Consider the following 22227-nt stretch of genomic DNA (forward strand, 5'->3'; position numbering starts at 1 on the left):
ACTGCTTCATGTGTGGTTAGTTGTCCAATGCCTAATCACAGGTGAGAAATCCTGCCCGGCGCTGCCGCTACCGTTGTTGGTCATAGAGCTCCTTCTGCTGCGCAGTTATTTTCTCACTTATGACGTAGTAGAATTTTCGTGGGTACTCGCGTAAAGACGGCGACACTCTTCCACGAGCCAAGCGTCTTTGCGTTGTCCTGGCTACCACCCCTGATCTGAGAAGGGCCTTCTGCGCGTCAGCGCGCAACGTCACGTAACGTCGAGCAGCCATCTTGTACCTTTGTTTCTATGGTTACGGGGACAAAACGCAACGTTACCGAAGTGCGGTGCATAGAGCTGTGTTCCAACGACAGGTAGAGCTGAGAGGATTGCATCTACTCCCCACGAGCGCTGAGGAGCCTAGTTTCAAGCCTGCCCTCAACGTGAGGTCAAGGTAGGAAACACGCACACTGGCTGAAGGTCAGATGATGAGAGAAGTGGACGGAGTGCTCATGTGATTTGCGCCTGTGTTTTGTTTAAGAAGGATACGTGCTGGAGATCATATACATAGGGGAGTACCCCACTCTCTTTTTACAGTCAAACATTAAGCATTGGTAGTTTCACGCTGTATGAAGATATACCAATTCCACACAATTTTCAACAAAATACCATCCAAGTGTGTATACCAGAACTACGAAAGGCCAAAGGCAAACGTGAACTCTTTGACAACAGTGACACCTAGTGGATTTTTGCGTAATCATAACAGATCTAGGGAAAGAAGTCAAGAAACGTGTCAGAGAGCCCAGAACATATAAAAACAAGCATTTACAATGCAATGGTCTCGGCATTTACAGGTATTTAAGTATATAAATAACGAGCCCCACCAGGAGCAGCCTGTATGCTGCTCAGCCCATAGACCAACTGACTCAAACCATTCCAACATTCTAACTTCAACATTCTAACACCACACACATCCTGGCTGAGCAGCATACTACACATTGTTAAAGTTAGAGCTATTGGCATTGCTCATGATATTATTTTTGTTTATGTTTTATTTTTTAAAACATTTAACCCCTTCGCTGCGGCGGGAATTCCGCCGCAGCGCTGGGGGGGGGGGGGTGGGGGGGCAGCGCGGTGGCGCTGTGCTCATGACGGAGCCACTCCGTCATGAGCCACGGTTGAGCTGTGCTCATGACGGAGTGGTTCCGTCATGACTCCGCCCATGGCGCTAATCGCCCGCACAGGCGGGGAATTAGCGCCGCGTGGGCGGAGCGGCCGCCAACGGCCGCGGCATGACGGAACCACTCCGTCATGAGCACACGGCAACCGTGGCTCATGACGGAATGGCTCCGTCATGAGCAGGGGAGGGGTTAAAGAAACGGCATTGTTATTTACAATGTCAATAGCTTAATGACTCTCAAATGCGAGACCTATTGCATTTGCACCCACACACAGAGCCACACACACAAATAGAGCCACCCACACATACAGAGCCACCCACAGAGAGCCACTCACATAGAGAAACCCACACACAAATAGAGCCACCTACACACACACACACACAGTTATTAAAAGGTGTTTATTATGGCGTGACAATCGTCTGCTCTAAATACACAAACACAACCGGTATAGCCATTCACCGCAAAGCACGCATATACACACATCCTTACGAACACACTAATATGCATAGATGAGTGCCCACACAAACACAATGCCCACACTCTGGAAACTCATACGAATGAAGAGGCACACACAAACATCTCCTTACCACTTCCTCCTTTGCTTGCCCGTCTATTTTATTTATTTATTTTATTTATTTAGCAATTTGTATAGCGCCTGGTGACCCGAGGGCATCCCCGCGCTGTTAATATTGAGTCCTGCTGAGGGGGAGAGAGGAGGGGGGTTTATTTAGGGAACAGAAGGGTTTTAAGTTTTTTCTACTGTATATAAAATGCGTGCAGAGTGAGCGGGTTTGGAAAACATGTAAGATAATTAACCCTTCTTGTCCTCTTCAATCATGAATTCAATTCAACTTATGTTTTCTCAATGCAATACTTCATCCAGTCTTCAGATTTCTTTGAAGGGTGAGGAGCCTGGAGGTGGGTTTGTTAAATGCTTTCAGCCGTCAGAGGTGTGCCTACAGTTTCTGTGAGGGATTGCTCCAACCCTCCTATGCCTAAAAAGTGTGTAAAGTGTTCAACCTCCCCATATGTGTGCATGATAACAGAGTAATGCTCCCTTTCTTTCTCCCACAGGGTGCTGACAACGTGAGGGGGATGTTTCACCCATCTATCCCCAAAATATGTACATGTAGGGTGCATCAATAAGGAAGAGGGGTGTTTTAGTAAAAAACCCTCTTCCTTACCGATGCACCCTATATGTACATATTTTGGGGATGCACAAAGCAGGTTAGCTCTTTTCTTCACAGAGGTGTGCATACAGTGTGTGTCTATATTTAAAGCTTTTTATATAGCGCGTACTAGACTCAAAATCAAAGAGCTTTACATAATACCACATAAAAAGATCATAACACAATAAGATGATTAGAGGGGGGAGGGCATAACTGTGAAATAGGAAAAAGGTAATAATTGACAATCCAATAGAAGTCACCTTGAAATCTTCCCACCTTAATGTGCTAGCCATCCCTGTTTTCACACCCTAAACGAATCTGTCTGTAATGGGGGCCAACATCTGAATCCTCTCCCTGTCCCTTTCAGATTTACCAAGAGTTAAACGGATTTCAGGAAACGTCCCAAAACGTGGCTTGTTTCTCTGTCTGATTCCTGTAGGCGTTCGACCGACGGAGTTTTAGGTTCAGCTTTCTCTCCTCGGTTCTTCATACTACATTCTTATGTGTTAGGTGGTGGTTTACTGTGTTTGTTGCTGTCCAAGCGCCAGGATGCTCAGTCATGAGTGACAGTGCGCTATAAATAGCTCCTAGTATATCATATCATCGGCGCTGTCCGTTCTCCTGTGGCCTCAGGCCACCATGGAGTCCATGCCCCATCTCCCAGCACACGGACACTGGACCCAGTCTGGTGCCTGGGATTATTGTAAAGGAGAGATCTGAGGTTCCATAAAGTACCCACCTGGACCCGATAGAGGGTTACCAGTCGTAAGTCATGTGTTCCTCGTGCATTCGTAGGTGGGAGTTACACAGACCCTAGTTTAGGTTTTTTCTAACCTCTGTATATTGCTCCCTACGTCAGCAGCCCAGTCCAAATGTGTGCAGATGTATGTAAAGCCTGTGACGTAGGTGCACTAGTGGAGTAACGCAGGGCACTGCGGAGCAGGAACATCTTCCCCCCCCTCCCTCCCACCAACCTTTCCGGGAGCTCCAAAACCTTTCAGGGGACCCCCATCCAGGCCAAGGCCAACGAACATATGTGCAGTCTCGGAGATTCCGGGGTCCCTCATCACTTCTGCAGGGCAACCCCCATCATTTTGCCTTACGCCACTGAGGTGACCTTTGACCTTCCGTTGACCGCACGAGTAACAACACTGGTACTGCGCCACGCTCTTAAATGAGCTGGCGCATAGAAGCCGCCTTACACGGCTTGGCGCTGGCGCTCAGTGCAAATAGCAGAGATTGACTGAGATGCTGGAATCTTCCGAGCAGCGAGTTGAACATTTTACAGCTCGGCTCCTTCCGCTCACACTGATCAGCCAGGCACCGGGGCGTGTATGTCTTGCATTACATATTTGTTCAATATATTTTATTAAATGGCGCAAAAGAATATTTCGGGAAGTGTTCCGTTTTAATTTGGAGAACACATCTTCTCCGTCTGTTAGCAAAAGCCTGGTAACTTTGTTTTAATGTTCATTGTTTTATTAATTTGTCAGTCGAGAGAGTGGGGTAGACCTGGAATTTCTTCCAGCACACGCCGTCTCCAGAGGGCGGCCTGGCCGCGCGCCTTGATCCTTGCTGGTAGCTGGCCCCGCCGCAGTTTCCCGGCCTATCTGGCTGTGGGCCGGACCAATGTTCCCTAATAATCCTGTCATTATAGGCTCCTGATTTTAGCATCTAAGGGAGCTGGGGCGCGTTGGAGTGAAGGGGCTCACTTAGCCCCTGGTGGGCGGACTTCCAAGCAGAGTCCCAGCCGCTGGGCTCTTCCGATTGGAGCAGGGTCAAGACTGATTTGCATATGAATGGGTTTTAAGTGAAAATGAAATGCATGGGGGACAAGAGTGTGACGAGTAGGAATGCTAGCAAGGGTTTAGACGGATTACAAGCCTTCTTCAATCCCATCTCATGTTGTGTCTTTGATGTACCGGCCGAAGTGGCAAGGGTATGCCATGGGTTCTGTGCTCAAGCGCTTCGACGCCATGTCAGGGGTAGTAAGCGCTATATAAATGCAATTACAATACAATTGTGCCGCTGGAACCAAGCTACACACAGCAGGCGAGCCCCAATCAGAGCTGCTGGACTGTTCTCACTCGAGCAGGGTGATTTGCATATGGCTGGTCATCTAAGATGGCATGCTGGGTAAAAGACCCCAGATGAACATTGGCCCGATCCGCTCAACATATAAGCATGGATAAATTCAGACATGTAACCATGCCACGTCTATCTTTTCTGTCTAGCCTGAAAGTATAGAGGATGTGGCGTAACAGCTAGAGCTGCCAACTTTGAAACTGGATTCGAGTCTGGCATTAGGCTCAACATCTTGTGATTCTGGCCAAATCACTCAATCTCCCCGGTGCCTACCAAAATGAATGTGACCTTCTATAATGTAACTAGTGCAAATGTATAGCGCTCTTGTACTTTCGGCTGGAGTTCCTGCTATATACAATAGCATAAAGAAATAAGAAAGAAAAACGCCACTCACAGTAGGGAGTTTCAGATTAAAGATAAGGGTAGATATCTGTTAGGCTGCACTGAAGGGGTGGTGAATAGCTGTTAGGCTTTATTGAGAGGACAGGGGCTGGATTAGACTGAGTTTGCACTAGTGGCTGATGCTGGACCTAGGAGGCTGCACTACACTGCGAGGCTGGGCTCGTGGTGGAGGGGAAGTTGCACAGTGTGGACAAATGGACAAATGGGCACTTTATTCTCTGAGGAGGGGGCAACCATCGCTACGGAGGAGTGTGGCTGAAGTGTAGCATGGGTGTGCATCGAGAGGCTGGACTGGTGGTGGATTGAGCAGGGGCCTGTGATGGACTATGAGACAGGGGTAGACAGGAGTGGGGGATTGGAAATAGTTGGAAGGACAGGGCTGGAGAGGTGAGGCTGGGTCTCCATCGACTGAGCCGGCGTGGCTTGTTCTGAAGAGCCCCTGGCCGGCCTAGAATCTAGATTGCCTCGCCGCCTGAGGTTAAGGCTGCCTGGCCTCCAGGCTCTGGTCCTCGACTCGTTCCTCTCTTCCGCTCCCGCCGGCTCCCGTGGCGCACGCTGATGACGTCGCAGAGTCCTTGGAGACGACGGTTGCTAGGGGCGGTTAGCGGCTGCACTCTGTGCTGAAGTTTGAAGGCGGCTTCTGCCCTCGCCCTCCCCACCCAGACACCGGCCCCATGGACGTCTGCACCCGACCCCTGCAGGTGCCCCCGGAGCTGGGGGTGTACGCCGAGCAGCACCGGGTCTTCGACATCATACAGGTGCGGTGTGAGGGGGCGTGGAGGCTGAAGCGAAGGACAGGGGATGGGAAATACTTGAGCTGAAACCTGACCGAGATCCCTGGGGGTGTGGGGGGGGGGGCGGGGGCGATAGACACTGCGGGGGGAGAAGGTGGGCGTGGGGAAGTGGAATTGGAACCAAGAGGCGCTGCGCAAGTTCGGCTCCCAGAGCCTGCAGCGGGCCCTAGACCGGCCCGAAGCAATGCAGAGCGACGGCGAGGAGGGGAAGACCTACCTGGGCACGCATTTTCGTCAACACGGAATACAGCCCTGCATCCAACCACGCAAGTCTACAGCGTGTCTTGCTCACGCTGCCTGCACGCGCCAGTAGGCTCTCTGATTGGTTGACAAGGTCCACCAATCACAGTGCTTATTTGGTAGTTGCCAACCAATCAGAGAGCCGACTGGCGCATGTGGGCAGCGTGAGCACGACATGCTGTCTTGTGTGCGTTTATTAAAAAAAACGCCCAGAGAAAGATTCGAAAAAAACACGCCCCCGAATCGCAAAGAGACGGGGCTAGTTTGGAGAGACAAACATCTTCTCCAATGGCTGACCTGCATTTCAGAGGCCAGCCAATGAGAAGAGGAGAGAAGAGGGGCGGGTTCAAGCCCCTCTTCTCCAGGTCATTAAATCTCGCCAGTGAGACTGCGCAAGCGCAGCCTTCGCTAGCCGAGACCTAATAAACTGTGTATTGTGAAAGCAATAATTCTATTCGTCACTATGCCTATGCCGTCTAGTACCAACTGATAATTAAAATTACATGCAGACACTTCGACCAGCAAAGCCCATCACAATTTTTAGCACGCCACTTATAACTACAACTCTGAATTACTCACACGTAAACTGATTGTAAACCGAGAACCAAGAGTGTACAACACCGTGCATAAGGTGTAGCGGTCATGTTAACATGATTTGGAAAGTTTAAGGTACAAAAGCTGTAACAGAACTTTGGGGCATATCAGCAACAACCGGCAATAATTATCGCTCAGTGCACTTAGCGCTAGGATAATTATCGCTGGCTAGCATGGATTTTTATCACTGATATAGCGTGCTATTAGCAACGCTTATCTCAAAAGCAATAAGAATCCTAGCACTAACTGCCTAACGTGAGATTATCGCTGGAAACCCAGCGATAATCTCACGAAGTGTGGCGTGTGGCGTGTGGCGTTAGCTTGCTGATAGGGACTCACAAAATTAGCCATGATATCCACCTTCCATAGGATATCATGGCTAAGTCAGTCCTGAAGCAGGTTATCGCTACTTTTCTTGCCGCTATGCTTCATAGCGTGGGGCTTGGTGATAGGAGAAATGTCGCTTAGCGACATTTCTTCTGTCATGTTAGGTCAGGAACGCCCACTTTGCATCTCACTAGAGATGCAAAGCTGGGCGTTAGAAATTCCCACGCTAAAGCAAGGTTTCACACGTTAGCGTGACCTTGCTAATTAGGCGATAAAATTATCGCCGCAACGATAATTTTTTATCGCCTGCTTGTAAATATGCCCCTTTGAGTCTAATATTTGAGACAGAAAGTACGCTTTCAAACTCCTCACCCACGCCTACAAAGCACTCAACAACATCATACCCAAATACCTCAACGACAGAGTATCCTTCCAAGCACCCAACCGATACCTCCGCTCTGCCGACCTCGCCCTGGCAGAAGTCCCCCGCATCCGCAGAAACAAAACCGGAGGTACAGCCTTTTCCTACATCGCAGCTAAGACCTGGAACGAGCTCCCGGTGAACAACAGATGCTCCCAGACCCTGCACACTTTCAGGATGGACCTCAAGACCTCTTCGACTGATCCGGAGCCGCCTACCCCCCTAAGCGCCTTGAGACCCTCACAGGTGATTAGCGCGGTATATAAATCCCTGATTGATTGTATGGTGATGCAACCGCCCATTGAGAAATTAAGGTTTTGAAACATCCCTGCACCATGCAGAGCCTGCCACACTGTGCAGGGATGTTTAGGGGAGCACCATAGGTGCCCCAGGCCCCATTATGGAGGGTAAGAGGGGAAGGGGGCCATGCTAGGGGCCCCCAATGTTGCTTTCCGACAGCCTTTACATGTCAGAAAGGTTGACATGGAATATTGTCGGAAACCAACATCATAATCCCAACGGTGGTGCCACCATCATTATAAGATTATGCGGTCTGTCGGACGGACCGATGGGCTCTAGGAGCCCATTGGAACCACGTTGGCATCCCCCGCAGGTTTACCTCCGACCGCCGTCATCCTAATATGGCGGTCAGACTGTAAACCTACCATGTCGGGCGGGAAGCTCTGCCCGACATCATAATTTGGCCCTAAGTCTTAAAACACCATAAATGAATTCCCCTAGAACTTGCATGTGCCAAATATTTCTTGATGTTCTTTATAAAGTATATTATTGTAAAGTTAATGCACCTACTGCTATATTTCTACAGGTTAACAATGGTCAACAGTTTTTGCTACGAAAATACATTAGTTAGTTTTCCTTTAATTCTCCAAGTTTATTATCTTATTAATTTGACTAGTAAAGATCTTTAACATTAACAATACATCATACATCCCTGATAATAATGTAAGAAAATGAATCATTGGCGCAAAACCTAAGTAGCACTCAAATTACAGATTCTCTCAACCTGTAGTTCAAAACCTTTTGACTTCAGTGGACCCCCACATACTCTTTTTTTTTGTTTTTTTGAAAACCTTTATTGACATTTCAAGCAATTACACATATGGGCCTACAACCCCCGGGGCCGGCCGCTAAACAATCAGAATAACAGCAAGCAGGTCTATCACAGTCAGTACCTCGGGGAGCAAAATCTCGACACTAGCATACTCCCAGTCTCTGAACAGCCCAGGTAGGAGACCAGGATAATAAAGGTTTGCATTTTATAATAGAAAAGGATGGAAGGATCAGGTGCCAAACAGTTTCCCAGCAGCGAAAAATGGCAGGCAGAACGATGAACGTAAACAATACACAGCAGTCTATCTAAGCAATGGCGCTGAAACAGTAAGTTCAGGATGTGGAGGAATGACACGGCCATTTGCGCCTGCAACCCCCTGCCCCAAGACCCAGGAAACTCCACGGAAATTATGGCACTCCGGAAACAGCAGTGATTAACAACAAAGGAGTACTACCATGCTGAACCCAGAAAAAGACAAAGAAGAGTAAGAGAAGAAAAGGAGGCCATAGAAAAAAGAGGTGAAAGACTAAAGGATCCCCCCCCCAACCCCCCACCCTGCACCTCTGCAGATGAGTACGGCCCCCCCCCCCCAGCAGTGTGCCTGTCGCCCCGGAACCAGACCCGAAATATAGAAGAACAGAGAAAAGAAGTGGGAAAGGAGCCCCCACCAGACGGGGGGGTAGAGAGAGTATTAATAAACTGGAGGAGGGCCTGCAAAACACGCCCCCGGCTCCTCCCTCCCGCACCACACGGTTTCCCATAAAGCATACAATAAAGAACACAAAATCGACCCTGTCAAAGAGGAGTAAGGAGCATTACGCACTTGGTACACTAACACTTACGCCGTGAGAGCACACAACTCCCGAGCCCGCCCGCCTAGTAGGTGACCACCTCGGAAGGGTCAGCATCATCCTTGGCCACTCTTTGCAAACCCACCCATGCATACCCCTCGTCCCAGTGCCATGTCCAATGTTACCAGAAAGAGAAGTGTCCAATAAAACTCAGGAAGCGACACACACCGGTAGGGTAGAGGGCTCTGAAGATCGACACAGTCAGCTCTAGGGAGGATCGTCTTTCCCGATGCCGAGCCAGGATTTACGCTGCACACCAGGCCCAGGAAGGCGGAATCAGCCAGGGCGGGCGACCGTTGCTTGGACGTCGCCTGGGTCGTCGGAGACCGCGCACGGGACAAGGCCACCCCCCCCCCCCCGCTCAGGTCCGAAACCTCCGGAACAGACCAAATCCACAGCCAGCTGATCGCACGTTAATATACTGTCCGGAGAGTCCAGGTGTGCACTATGCACAGGGGCGGCCACGACACTGTCCCCCCGTGCGCGGCGTGAGAAGTCCCAGTGTACCTGGGGATAGGCAGGCGGCAACTGTTCCGACGCTGATGTCACTCCATCGAGCTTGCTCCCCAACACCCAGGCTCCGTGAATCAGGGTGGAGTGAAGGGCACCGAGAGCCTCGAGAAGGTCACCGTACCCCAGTACAGCTCACGGCTCTCACTCCGCTACGCTCCTCAGAGTCACACCCTCCCAATCCTGCTGCAACCCAGTGTACAGGATGGTGGACTCTGGCATACCAAAATGGCCGCTGGGTAGATCCATCCCAGATCGGGACCGGGGCTCAGACACAAGCGCCTCGGGTTCCATGGCACTGGTAACTGGGTTCCGAGGGCAGGCAAGCAATGTGTCCGGTGTGTGGTCACGGGCCACAGTCGTCCCCACCACGGACCAGCGCCCGCGAAAATCCGGGAGCAGCCCGCAAGAATCGGGACAAGTTACGGGCGGCGTCCGGGCAGCTCACCGGCGAAGGCTGAAGCAATCACCGGAGAGTCCTGTAGTTGCCACCTCAGGCACGCACTCGTTCAGCTACGCTTAGTGGTAGGAGCGACCACGGCGAAGCGCAGTCCGACATTCTCACCACTCCGGCAGTCCGACCCCACCCAGTCACCAAAGGCCGTTGTTGTTGCACTGCCGCCCGGCCACGGCGTTCACTCGAGATCCTGGCTCCGGGGCTGCACAGGCCGCAAACTTCAGACGGACATTTCTCCGGTGGTACCGCTGCCAGAAACTTCGGGGTCACACGGCCGGTTGCCGCTCGCGTTCACCAACACGGGTAGATAGCGCAGGCTAAGGATCTCGTGCAGGATATCTGTGCGGGGTGCGGAGGTTCACGGAGCCGGGAGCCTACGCTGCCGTCCCGGTCGCCATCTTGGCTCCTCCCCCCCCCACATACTCTTTAATGAAATTTTGGGACCACAACTGAGTTATTACTGGAATCCCTGTACACTGGACTAAGCAATTTTGCTGATTTGGACCGCAAAACAATACACAAAAATACAGAAATAAGTATTCATCAAATATACACATGATTAAATATTTTATTGAATTCAGAAACAAATATAAAAAAATCATGATTTTTCATTTTAATGGGAAGTTTGGAGATTGCCTAAATTCATTGGAGGCCATCGCCAATACTTTATTCTGTTTGATGCACTTGCGGAGATTGCCTAAATTCATTGGAGGCCATCGCCAATACTTTATTCTGTTTGATGCACTTGCGGAGATTGCCTAAATTCATTGGAGGCCATCGCCAATACTTTATTCTGTTTGATGCACTTGCGGAGATTGCCTAAATTCATTGGAGGCCATCGCCGATACTTTATTCTGTTTGATGCACTTGCACTGCTCCCAAAATTATTCGTTAGACACTAACACACTTTTTAGCTTCCAACTTCACATTTCTTCACATTAACATGTATGCGTTTCCATTTTCCATTTTGCTTGTTCATTTATAAACACTTTATTAATCAGCTAGTATTATTTCATTTTCTGAGTAGGTTTCGTGCAGTTCTGAGGGGTTTCCTGAACCACATGTTGAGAGCCATTGCTCTAAACCTTTCTAGAAAGTCTTAAAAGTAATCAAATGAAAGCCTTAATAAGCAAATTCAACCACTCCACAGTCTGTGAACTAAACTCAGCTTTATCATGTAATGCTACCCCAAGACATACCCTTAATATCTTTACACAATAATATAAAGCCCCTTTCTTCTATACACCAGTTTCCAATATCACAATATCAGAGCATGTTCCCAGGTTCCAGTCAGGACAAACGTTCACCTTGCACAGCCTGTTCTTCATCCTTGGTAGACTTGGTATCACCTTCTGAGTTTAAACCTACTACTGCAAGGACCATGCTTTCCAATGCATGGTGTCCACTTGCACAGCTGAGAAGGTGAAACTATTTCTTAGGAAGCAAGACACTCAATCTATTGGCTAACTCTCACTGCACCTTTATTTGTAAGCTAACATTTTGTTTCCTGTTTATTAATGCACTTACTTTAAAAACATGTTATTCTATTCAAATCACTGCTTTTTGGTGAAGTCTTTTCATTCTGCGGTTTATTCTTTGAGGTTCACAGGACCTCCAGCTGTAGAGTTAGTGCTGGACAGAGGGTCACTTTTTTGCTAGAGCATGTGGTGGTAACAATGATATAGGATTGCCTAATGTTGACTGTACATGCATTGGCATCTGTGAAAAGAAATGGCGTCAACTTCTAGCTTTGGTGGGCATCATTTATCGATGTGCACACCCAGATGTAATGATTCTGCATCATGGAGGGAACGCTTTAGGCACAGTTCACAGTGTTGTTTTATTTTTCAAAAGCAAACAAATCTTCCGAAAGTGAATGAGGCTAGAGACCGTTTGGGGCCGAAGTTTAAATCCAGTGCTTACCTCCAGATTTCCCGGGTTTGGAGCTCTTCATGTTCGAATCTCCCTCCTGCCGCCGCGCTTGTAGTCCTCGCGGTCGCTGTGGGGAGGGAGCGAGTGAACTACAAATCCCAGGCTCCCGGGTTGCCCACCACCGGAAGCTGCTCCAACAACTTTCGCGCCCGGAGGCGCTTCATAACCGACTCCACTCCCGGCGGAGCGGGTGCTAGAGACCGTTTGGGGCCGAAGTTTAAATCCAGTGCTTACCTCCAGATTTCCCGGGTTTGGCGCTCTTGCTGCTCGAATCTCCCTCCCGCCGCCGCGCTTGTAGTCCTCGCGGTCGCTGTGTGGAGGGAGCGAGTGAACTACAAATCCCAGGCTCCCGGGTTTCCTACCACCGGAAGCTGCTCCAACACCTTTCGCGCCCGGAGGCGCTTCATAACCGACTCCACTCCCGGCGGAGCGGGTGCTAGAGACCGTTTGGGGCCGAAGTTTAAATCCAGTGCTTACCTCCAGATTTCCCGGGTTTGACGCTCTTGCTGCTCGAATCTCCCTCCCGCCGCCGCGCTTGTAGTCCTCGCGGTCGCTGTGGGGAGGGAGCGAGTGAACTACAAATCCCAGGCTCCCGGGTTGCCCACCACCGGAAGCTGCTCCAACACCTTTCGCGCCCGGAGGCGCTTCATAACCGACTCCACTCCCGGCGGAGCGGGTGCTAGAGACCGTTTGGGGCCGAAGTTTAAATCCAGTGCTTACCTCCAGGTTTCCCGGGTTTGGCGCTCTTGCTGCTCGAATCTCCCTCCCGCCGCCACGCTTGTAGTCCTCGCGGTCGCTGTCGGGAGGGAGCGAGTGAATTACAAATCCCAGGCTCCCGGGCTGCCCATCACCGGAAGCTGCTCCAACAACTTTCGCGCCCGGAGGCGCTTCATAACCGACTCCACTCCTGGCGGAGCGGGTGCTACAGACCGTTTGGGGCCGAAGTTTAAATCCAGTGCTTACCTCCAGATTTCCCGGGTTTGGCGCTCTTGCAGCTCGAATCTCCCTCCTGCCGCCGCGCTTGTAGTCCTCGCGGTCGCTGTGGGGAGGGAGCGAGTGAACTACAAATCCCAGGCTCCCGGGTTGCCCACCACCGGAAGCTGCTCCAACAACTTTCGCGTCCGGAGGCGCTTCATAACCGACTTCACTCCCGGCGGAGCGGGTGCTAGAGACCGTTTGGGGCCGAAGTTTAAATCCAGTGCTTACCTCCAGATTTCCCGGGTTTGGCGCTCTTGCTGCTCGAATCTCCCTCCCGCCGCCGCGCTTGTAGTCCTCGCGGTCGCTGTGGGGAGGGAGCGAGTGAACTACAAATCTCAGGCTCCCGGGTTGCCCACCACCGGAAGCTGCTCCAACACCTTTCGCGCCCGGAGGCGCTTCATAACCGACTCCACTCCCCGCGTCGCGGGACCGCGCGCGGGCTGCGCCGGGCTATGCCCGGGCAAAGTGCGGGCCGTCTGTGGCCGTCAGAGGCAGGGCTGGGCCACCCCCCTTATTGCCCGAAGAAAGACACATAGATTTGCGGCGTTGCCAATCGGCCGGCCAGCGAGGACTGTGCTCCCCAGTAGTTCTTGAGACAGGTCGTTGTTGGTGTTGTGCGTCAGGAGGCCAGGAGGCGCTTAAGGCCACGCCTGTAGCCGTAAGGGGCCGAAGAGGTTAGGCTGGGTCTGCTTTCTAACCTATAAGCTCATTTAGGATTAGTGTGAAGTGGAGGTGTGTTGTTCTTTGCATGTTCCTGTCTTTCCGTCAGTTGTTACATAGCAAGTCTCGAGTATTGCTCCTGTTCATTATTACCCATGGCTAAAAGTAACAGTAAGTGCTCTGCAACGGGGGGTACGGGGACATTAGACGCTTTTTTGAAAAAAGCTGAAACTGTCGTTTCCAGGGAAATTGAAATGGTGGAAAGGAGGTTATCTTTGGAGCCATTATCCCAGTCTAATCTCGTTAAACAATCTGGTGATCCTACCTTAGGTTTAGGTGCCTTACAGCCTGTATGTCATATTTCGGTTAGAGCCCAGCCCTGTTATTTCTCCCACTTCTTTGATTACCTCTAGTCTTCTTCCTTCACCGCCAGTTACACGTACCAGGCAGCTTCAGGCCCTTCCTGTCGCTGCTACTAAAATAGCTAAGGGGAAAAGAAAAGCTAATAATGCCCCAAAAGGAAGTCGGCAACAAGCTAAACAACCCAGGAACAAAGATTCCGTACATGGGTTGGACTGTCAGGAAGGTAGTGTGGCCGCCCAGGTCACGGTTGACAAGAGTCATGGGTGTAACGAGAGTATTGATCAGAGGGAAGTAGTTACTACGGGAATTAAGACGACTGAATTATTGAAGCTTATGGATGAGCGATTGAGAGCGATTATACTGCCAGTTATGGATAGACTCAACAAGATTGACGACAGACTCGCTTTCATCGAACGTCACATAGCGGGTCAGGATGTATCGATGCCAAGGCAAAATCCACCCGAGACGCACTCTTTAAATGTAGTAGCAACTAGAGTTTCCGAGCCAGTCGAGTCCATGACGACTCCTATTGTAGGCCCCATAAATCCTCCTCAACCTGCTTTAGGAGCTAACGGTGGTGTTAGTTCGGGGCTTAGGGGCACGTCAGGGAGAGTAAGTTCTCTTGCTGAGTATCCATCAAGGGAACGACCTTTGCATTTGCCGCCGGAGGCCTGCCCTTACACTGTAATTTTGGCAAACGTTCCGAAAACTGGTGATGGTAGGGAAGAGCATTGGTCTTCCTTAAAAAATAAAGCCCTCCACTTCTTGGCTGGTAATACAGTATTGGGGAGCCACCTCTTTGAAAGTTTTAAAATGGTAAGAAGGGTTCCATGGGTGGGGAAGACCAACAAGTCATTGAAGGGTGACTGTGTTGTAGTGAGCTTTAGCTCTCCTGACTTAGTAGTTAACATCTTAAGGCAGGCAGGGTCGATCAGATTACATCAGGACTATGTTAATGTTCTCCCGTTGTTTTTTTTTTATCCACCTCACATTTTGGGGTCTACTGGAAACAGCGGGTATATCCCTCAGTTTGTCCCTGCGAGTAGGACATTGGCATTTAGTAACAGATATGAGGTCCTTAGCACTTTAGATGTCAATGATTGACTCAGTGCTGTTAGTGTTCAGGCCCATAATAATGAACCTAGATCGTTTTTTCCTAATGACTCTGGGTCTCCATTTTCAATGGTGTTGGCTGGGAAAGACAGTATTGACCTTAACGGCTTTGGCGACAGAAGTTTACCCCCAAAGGCAGCTTATGGTGAAGGAATTAGCCAGATAACCTCCGTGGAGGCCCAAGCGGATGGGAGAGAAATAGTTCCTCCCATCATAACCGGTAATTTGACTGCCACGGTACCTGTAAATAGTGAGGTTGTTGATTTTCAACTCCTTTCATTGAATTCGGAGAATATCGTGACAAAAGAGATGGGGCATGGGAGGGCAACCCCAATAACAAACAAAATTAGGACTTTATCATGGAATATTGCCGGTTTGCGATCTAAAAGAGGTGATATTAATTGGAAGGCTTTTCTTTCTACCCACCATATAATTGCCCTCCAAGAAACGTGAGAGGCTAAAGACCACTATTATTTGGACGGGTATCAGTCCTTTAATAAAAACGCTGTGCCTTCCACTATGGGGAGATCCCGGGGGGGTCTTTTGTTATTATTTAGCCTCAAGTTACTGTATAGTATAGAATTGTTAGCAACCAGTTCTCCAAATATTTTGGCGGCTAAACTTGAAGGTGCCAATTTGCCGTCATTATTAGTGGTGAATTTTTATAACTCATTTACTAGGTCTGATGAACTGGAGCACCTAAAAGCACTGTTTACATTCATGGACGAGTTTGATGCAAGTAATGTTACACCTTATTTTCTTTTACTTTTTGGCGATTTTAATATTCATGTATGTCATCTCAATTGTTTTGAAAATATTAATTATGATCTTTGCCCTCAAGAGGTAACTCATTTTGAACACTCTAAGGGAGGGATGTACCTTGAGAGTATTGTATCTGCCCTTCACTTATTTGCTCCTGTACAAGATTCTTTGTCTCCTGTCCCTACGTTCACTGGACAGGGCCATCATAGCACGATTGATTATATTTTTGTATCTTGTCTTCTGAAGGATCTTATAGGTGCCTTTTGTGTTACTCAAAATGCTTTAAGTGATCACAATCCTCTCACCATGGAAATTAATATTAAGGCGTTGATGAGGGCTAATCCACCGCCTACGATTTCTAACTTAAACCTAGTTTCTAAAAATCAGGGAAGACGTTTGAGATGGGATGTTATCACCCCGGCCGATTTCCTTGAGAATTTGTACAATAGTAATTTCGTGGATTTATGTATATGTTTGTCAATAGAGTCGCAACCAGTGGAAATCCTTGGTGCTTTCGAGAGAATTACAAAACAGGTAGTGGGTAATTTAACCTGCCACGGGAGACCAAGGCCTAAGAAATATAAAAATTGGTTTGATCATGCCTGCTCTAGTGCTCATTCCGCACTCCTGTCGGCATTGAAAGAAAGTGGAAAAGACTCGAGTAAGATCGTAGAGGAAAGAAGGTCCTATAAAAAAGCATTAAAGGCAAGGAAAATCCAGTTAAGAAATATGGCATGGGATGAATTATCAGAAGCAAGTGTTTTGAAAAATAGCATCCAATTCTGGAAGGTGATTAATTGTCCACTTTTTGACGAGCCGGAGAGACTGTCTTATCCCACCAGATAGATGGGTGGCCCACTTTAGTGGTCTTTATTCTGAAATTCGACAACTTAACCCAGTAAATTACGGGGATATTAAACAGGCCTCAAAAATTCATTTTAAGGACGACGAAGTCCTGGAGGCCATTGAGACAATGTCAAAAGGTAAAGCACCAGGTCCGGACGGTGTCCCCGTGGACCTTTATAGGGCAGATTCAAGGTACTGGGCAAAGATTTTAACTTCTGCTTTTAATGCAGTATCAAAGGCGGGTGCTCCTATGTCATGGGGCAAAGCAGTTATAGTACCATTATTCAAAAAAGGATCAAGAGAAGATCTGGCATGCTACCGGCCCATCTCTCTCTTGAAATCTGCCATGAAGATAATGGGTAAAGTAGTTCTTGTTAGATTAACAAATTGGTTGGAAGATAAATCCATAATTTCTGATTTACAATATGGGTTTAGACAAGGAAAGGGCACTGTGGGTCAATGCCTCAATTTACATCTTATCATTGGGAAGTACACGGTCGCTAAACAGGGGGACTTACACCTAGCATTTATGGATTTGTCCACTGCTTTCGATCTTGTAAATCGTCAAAAATTATGGGCCTCCCTAGTGGTATTGGGGCTTGACCCGGGGTTGATATCCTTCCTGGCGCTTATCCACGAGGACACTACTGCTGTCGTCCGCTACAATGAAGACGGGAGTCTGTCAGAAGCTTGGCAGGTAAAGCGAGGGGTAAGACAGGGGTGCATTCCGGCCCCCCTGCTTTTCTCGCTTTACATTAATAACCTGGGTGAGGCTTTAATTTCGACCAGCAAGGATATTCCCAGAGCCGGCCCAAAATTGATTCCCGCTTTATTGTATGCCAACAACACGGTTCTGCTGGCAAGAACCGCGAGATGCCTACAAGCCCTTTTAAACGGATTTAATGATTTTATGGTCTCTTTGTACTTATCAATAAATTTTTAAAAATCACATTCCATGTCAATCGGTTGTGGGAGGGCGAAAAAGGCTAAATTCTACTGTAATGGGCAGGAGCTCACAAAAGTGCAGACCTTCCCATATCTGGGAATTGTCTTTGATGACAGGAGAACTTGGGTCATGCAACGCGCCCAGAAAAAGAACATTCTTGCTAGGGCGACAGGAGCGCTGTTGGGCTTTGCAAAACGTTTGGGATGTAAACCCCTACCCGCTCTTATGAAGATATATAGAGCTAAGTGTGTTCCCATGGCCCTATGTGGCAGCGAGGTATGGGGTTATAAGGCTTCGACAGAGATCCAATCAGTAGAAAATGCCTTTTTTCGGAAAATGCTGTCACTCCCCCCCATCTGCTCCTATTTTTAATATTCATGAAGATCTGGGGGTAGGTTATCTTATCGATCAAATATCTGTGGCTCCATTACTAGGTTGGTTGAGAGTTTGGGCACAGCAACCTCCGAACCTAAATCAACTTATTATCCAAGATTGTTTGTCTCTTGACAAAGCCATGTCTATCCCATGGTTTCCATATATTAAAACTAACTTGGAGTCACTTGGCTGCCTCGAATTGTTTGATAAACCAAGCGCGTTGAGTAAAGTAGAAATAAAGGCCTTTAAGACTCAGTTCTTGAGTCGAGTGATGTTACTGAGGGAAGGAGGGGAACTGGGAAAGCCGGCAGTCAGGAGGTTTGTCATGCTAAGTATAGGTAGAGAGATCCAGCCATACCTGACCTACATAAACAAACCATTCCATCTGTTTTTGTTAATAAGGTTCAAGCATGGCATGCTTCCCTGGCTTTTGGCTTACCCTAAGGGTTTTTTTAAAGAGGGAACCCTGGGGCCTTGTCCTTGTGATAACACCTCAGAACAAAACACGCTGCATTTGGTATTCTTTTGTAAATTTTACGCTTTGCAGCGAAATAAATTTATTTTTCCTATTTTCAAGAACCGTAATTTTGAGCAAGTGAGGCCCGCACTGGTTTATCTGCAAATGCTAGGGTCACCACTGGTTTGTTTCGGGGTAGCCAGCTACATTACAGGGGCTATTAGGTGTAGAAACAGAGCGCAGTCCTTTTAGTAACGTCCCCATATTTTATTAGCATTGTTTTAATAGTTGGAGAACGTGGATTAATGAATTAGTAATGGTTTTATGGGATCTGTAAAAACTGCAGATTTACTTGGATGATATACTTTTTATTGTGACTATGCGCCAATTGTATTGTATCATTTATTATTCATGAAATGTTGTTAATTGTGTTTAATCTGTATTGTGTTAGTGGATTTATTAGATTTTTACAACTGCAACTAATTGCACTATGAAATATCGTCCTGTGCTTTGATGGTTTTAAAATTTTTAACCGAATAAAGCAATTGTTGAATTGTTGATTGAATGCATCTCTTCTCTGTGTCCAGCGTTTGTATAGGCTGACGTCTATAATCCCAAAAGTAGATATACTCTGACCAGTTTAGCCTAAAAATAAACAAACCCCGGAAACCTTTCAACAAAATGCTTTCAGCATACATCCAGTAGCATGGCAGAGGATCCGGCTACAATGACATCGAGTTCCACATGCCTGGAATTTCCAGAAGGGATGAAATATATTTCACAGCAGAAAGAATCAGGATCATCTTCAGCAACCTGAAGAATAAATCGAATTCTGCCTATAGTTCTGCACAAAACACATCATGAGCACAAAGGCTCTTCTCAGAGCCACCTTTACTTTATAAATGAATTTAAAAAAAAAAAAAAACTATTTTTACTATTTATAGGTTCAGCAGATACTCCATGGTTCCGATACAAAACCTCATGGATTTCTTCTACCTCCATTGTTAGTTATGCAGACGATCCATTAATCCTATAAATTGAATAAAGTAGTGTATGATTAATTCCATACGCAGGAAGGGATAGGCACACTGTGTGGTCTCGGGCAAGGCCCTTCACTCTACCATCAATGAATGACCCTAGCTGCAGTGAGGATATAGCTGATTCTCGCTGCGTTTGGCTTTTGACCATGCACAGCTGGGGTCGGTCACATGGCCTAGCTACAGCTTCCCACCAGGCTTTGAGCTCCACCCTCCCCAGATGTCTGACCCCTTCTGTGCATGGCGTTTGGATGTGAACAGCAGGATCAGCTGCAGTAGCTGACATTCAATCAAGCCCTGCACTCCACCCTTTATGGCTGATCTCTGCTGTAGTGGGATGGGCCTGTATTTTGAGGAGGTGGACTTGACATGCCCAGAGTGGCACCGATGGCCACAGATTTGGTATTTTCAAGATGGCACTTATACCTCCACAGCCTCAAAAAGTAGGTCATTGATTATTGCCCCCATTTTGGGTGTTTTAAGTTCACGGCATCAACATAGCATTCAAAATGATGCTCAAAATAAGTCTGTGGCCTGGGCAGCACGGACAGATATTTGTAAACATTTGTTGGTGTCTAGGGAGACCAGGACTCAGTAAGGCCTGGAGGGTCAGGGTGTAGTCACAGCGACTCCTTATGTGGCCCTGCAAAGCTTTTTCTAAAGATGCAGGGATCGTGCCCTGTGTTGTGTAATGGAGCCACAAGACAAAAGGTTCTCTTGCGACCAAGCAGTCAATGCTCAGGTCCACTGGATTCATATTGAGGCAACGGATTCTAAATGGATGACAGGAGAAAGAAGATCCTTGCTCAAAGGGATCTGTTCATTTTTTGAACACTTGGGTCTGCAGATGGTACTTGAACTTAATTGAGGTTGGTAAAAACCCCTTTTCCAATGCAAATTTCTCAAACTACGTAATGGATTTACACAACATCAAGCAAAAGCTCTTACCTGCGTAAAGTTTTAGTTTAATGCCAATTTCAGTGTAATCTCGCTCAGTATTTTTTCTGTAGAGGAGAGCAAAGATTTCGAAGGGCTCTTTTTTCAACTCCCTCCCCTCCTCGACCACCCATCTCCCACCTGGACAGATCTGCACAAATCATACTGAAACCAATTAGATGAACTTTGTATTATTTTTTAAAGTTTTATACAGATTCATCCAATCTCATGTTTACTTATTAGCAAAGCAATACAGTTGCTATCACCAACTATGTAATAGTATATTCCTATCAAGAGTTACACACACAGAAAAAAGATTTTTCTAAAGCTTATTCACCACCCCTCAATTTAGCATGTTCATAACTGTTGTGAATTCCCTTCCTAACTTCTGTTTTCTGTTTTTTTTTATCCCTAGTTAATTAATGCAAAGGATGGAAGTGTGTATTTGACAACAGGGTGAACCAGAGTTTATGTGAACTGTTCCAATGTCCTGTCCTCAACACGAAGGTGGATTGGTCAAAGTTAAAGAAGTCTGAAGTTTAATTCAAGAAGAAACCAAGTCTAAATCTACCTTTAAATCCCTAAAGGACTATGGGACCCTCTGGGAAGTGTAGTCCATGGAAGCTACACACTTGGAACCCTTTTGTGTTAAACTTGTGATTCTGTTTTATTCATGGTGGTTTCTTCATTTGAAAATGTCGCCAGTAGGGTGTTTAGTATAAAGGGAGTCTAAACATCCTGCTGGCGCATCAGTACCTTATTTCCTGTCTCCTTCGCTGTGACAGGAGAGGAGTCTATTCAGGGCTCCAATACTTTAGTCTGTTAAGAGGCTAGGGCCTAAGAATGTACTCCCTGACCTTCAACCTTCCCCTTGTTTTCTCTTCTTTCTCTTTGAACTCAATGTCAGTCGCTGATAGCGTGAGGCAGTCAAAATATGTGAATTATTTTCTTTATCTGCAGACAACCACACATTATAATTGAGACTTTCATTGACTGTTTTCAACAAACATTGTAGTTTCATTAAAAAAAAATACCCTTTGAATGAGAATGGCGCCAAAACAAACATGTAATAAAAAAAGCATTGGCATAGCCAATAGGTCTCGCCTTTAGGAACTTATAAGTGATTCGCCATGCAGCACACTATTGTTTATGCACCAACATGAACAGCTGTTATCTCCAGCACTTGAAGCATCTCTCTAGCCTTCTGTATACTGGAGCGCCTCTTCTGCTTCAGAGAAAGTGACTATCTGTCAACACATACTGCGCGTAGCATGGATGGCTTCATTCACTTTTCAAAATTTGTTTTCAATTATTTCCTTCCATCATTCTTTATATAAATATATAAGTGTTGAGGTTCTGGAGGGAGGAACCCTGAAGCTGCGATACTCCAAGGGGAAAAGGAGAATAAAATTTTAAAAAATCAAGTTATTTGGGACCCATTCCTATCGTCTCTGGTGACCCACTAAATGAAAATGGATAGAGAGAAGGAGGCGGGCGAAGAGATGGGTGTCTGGGCTTCTGCGCCAAAGTCCATATTTCTTGGTTGGGTGGGTGGGGGGGGTGGGTGATGGGGGAGGGAAAGTTCAGTAGTAATCACGCACCACAAGAAGTGAGGGTAAAGCTAGAGACAATGCAGCCACTGCGAAAGTTGAGGAGAGGGAGCGTCTCTGTTTCTATCTGCGTCATTATGGGCACCCCTTTCAAAGTGGAGAAGTGTGGCTCAATGGTTAGAGCGGCAGA

The 22227-nt window shown here is 47.6% G+C and overlaps 1 long non-coding RNA gene across 1 annotated transcript; it reads left to right on the forward strand.

Annotated features, from left to right (window-relative positions):
- The first annotated feature begins 295 nt into the window (after positions 1–295).
- Positions 296–21911, forward strand: LOC146869155 (uncharacterized). The gene is made up of 2 exons (XR_014976825.1): positions 296–433; positions 20903–21911. It is a non-coding gene; the product is annotated as an uncharacterized LOC146869155 (long non-coding RNA).
- Positions 21912–22227: the final 316 nt, after the last annotated feature.

Source organism: Triturus cristatus, chromosome 1_1 (assembly GCF_964204655.1).
Source record: "Triturus cristatus chromosome 1_1, aTriCri1.1, whole genome shotgun sequence".
NCBI lineage: Eukaryota > Metazoa > Chordata > Amphibia > Caudata > Salamandridae > Triturus > Triturus cristatus.